Source organism: Sapajus apella, unplaced genomic scaffold (assembly GCF_009761245.1).
Source record: "Sapajus apella isolate SASKATOON/1434 unplaced genomic scaffold, GSC_monkey_1.0 scaffold52, whole genome shotgun sequence".
Lineage (NCBI taxonomy): Eukaryota > Metazoa > Chordata > Mammalia > Primates > Cebidae > Sapajus > Sapajus apella.
The window spans coordinates 9,916,072-9,918,646 of record NW_022436992.1 but is presented as its reverse complement, the minus strand read 5'-3'; positions in this window follow the sequence as shown (position 1 = coordinate 9,918,646).

Below are 2,575 nucleotides of genomic sequence, written 5' to 3'. Positions count from 1 at the left end.
GCTTTTATTCAAATAAAGGAGTTCTGCCTTTTAATAACTTTTTAGCTCATTATTATTCTGATATTATGGAAAGGAAAGCATCTTCGTAGCAGCTGAATTAATGATGTTTCAATATTTGAGAACTTTAATTTTGAAACAGGATAGGGAAGCCCTCTGCAATATGATCTGGTTGGTTTCTGGTGATTCCTAGCAGCTGTGGAAGGTTAAGCAGTGACTCAGGGAGGAGTATGTCCCCTCCAACCAGGCACCTGCAGGTGACAGATTTCCGTGATGGGATGAAGTAAAGGAGGTGCCCACAGGAGAGTCATCCTCAAATATCATCCAAGACTGGTGCTGTATAGTTGGACAAACCCTAAGATAAACCATGTATGTTTTGTTCTTCACTCAGACCACCTCACGTGCGTAAAGTCCGTCTTCTTATAAGTCTATACTTAACCCAAATGCCACCCCTCCTTGCATCAATATTCCCCAAACCCCACTGTCCACCCCAAAGCTCTTAGGAACTACGATTGGCATTTGACTTCCTGTGACCCAAATTATCTGTGCTCCTCATGGCGTTCAGCTGGGCCTGCAATTTGTATTTCCTACATCTATCTGTCTTGTGCTTCCCAAGCAGACTATGTTTCTGAAGGGCAGAGCCTGCATTTTATGTTTCTGTGTGTCTCTCGGAGTCATGCCCCTACACCTATTTGGTGTTCAATAAATATTAAACAATAAATGATACTTTTTAGACCCAACTCTGCAGGGCTCAAAGGAATTGTTTTATGCACAAAGGTAAGAAATAAAAAGCCAAACTCCAGCAAAATCACTTTCTTTTGCATTTTTCATTTTGATGAAGTCTCTAAGGTGTGTTTTTCTAGATTCTTTATGCCCCTAATATACTCCAAATTACCTTATATTTCTGTTTTATCTAATAGATAGGAGGTGACATGTAAGGATACAGAGCCCCGGTCACCCAGAGTCATATACCAAAATCTGTCAGAGTAATCTCAAAGAGATCACACCGGAACATTTTATTAAAGGTATTTACCTTGTACCAGGTAATTAGGCACTATAAAGTTAATTCATACTGGAAGGAAGAAACAGGAATGTGGGGTGTATGTAATTCAGCCAGTTGAGACAATGATGATTAGGATTACTCTGGGAGAAAATACCATATATCATTCTGATCCAGGCACTATTTGGAGGTCATTGAACAGATGCCATTGGAGATACTGCTATACACTAGGAAAAGAGGAAAGTGAGAAAACAGCAGAAGATTTGAAATGATTCATATTCTGTGTCCAAGGTATTTAAACCCATAAACTCTTCAACCTGCCCTCATTGCAGGGACAGTCAAAGTTAATCCATTGAACCTTCAACCTGAACTCAAATTAACCTACACTTTGCTTTTACGCAGTAAGTAGATAAATGGTAATAGTTTAAGGATGTGTCTCCCTCTAAAAGCAGTTTTTAAAAAATGAGGGCTGACCCATTTCTCTCTTGCAGTCATTAGTCACCTGAGTTACTTTAGGGCAGTTGGTTACTCAGAATCGGCTCACAGGAATCCAGCATTCATCCAGCTTTCACCCAGCCACAGCCAAATCCTGCTCTTAGCCTTCTTTGCTGAAAAAGACCATTGCCACATGGCCACAACCACACCTGCAGAAATTCTGCCCTTTGCTTCCTCACCAGGCTCTATTTCCACCTGTAAAATCAAACTTGACTAATTGCTAAGTCCATCTAAACTGTCTTACACAGAGTAATGGTTTATTATTATACATAATATATGTGTGTATATGAACACACACACACAATCTGCAAAGATGCAGCAAGCAGCAGAATCTTGGGGATCAAGTGCACCCATTTCTCTCACAAGGCAGTCTTTCTATGAGAGTCTGTGAGATTGTCCTGCTTTTATAGGATGTCATAATCTCAGCTTTCTCTTTCTCAGAAATTACTAAGACAGATGAAAAATGCTCCATTTCTGAGACCGACAAGTGTGTCTACCTAATTCACAGCTGTAGCCTCAGAATCTGGTACACAGCAGATGTGAAATACTCCTTAGCTCATGCCCATAGACTACTAAGTGGTTTATAATAGTCAATGAAGATGGTACATTTAAGATATAATCTAATAAATACATGTACATTTGTTAAATGACTAAATGAGTTCTGACTGCCTACACTATTGCTCTCCTCTGGCTGCTGGCCCAAAGGGGAATGAATGTGGTTAGAAGGGAGTGTTAGGTCTTAATTAGGCAGTTCCACTGGGAGGCACTCACTCCACTCAAGGCAATAGGAGCAGGATGCAAATAGAGGCAGCTGGGCAGGCTTACCAAGGGGCCAATCAAGCCTAAGCCCCAAGGCTTCTTACCGCCCTTGCCCTTCCAAGGCTCTGTGAGGGGGTACTGGCGATTCTGTATTCCCTACCTTGCATTCCTTTAAAAAAATATTTAATTAACACATCCACCACTACCCATAGTTACCATTTGTGTGTGTGTGTGGTATGAGGACACTTAAAATCTGTCATCAAATTTTAAGTACAGCACCATGTTATTAACTATAGTCACCATGCTGCACAGTAAATCCCCAGA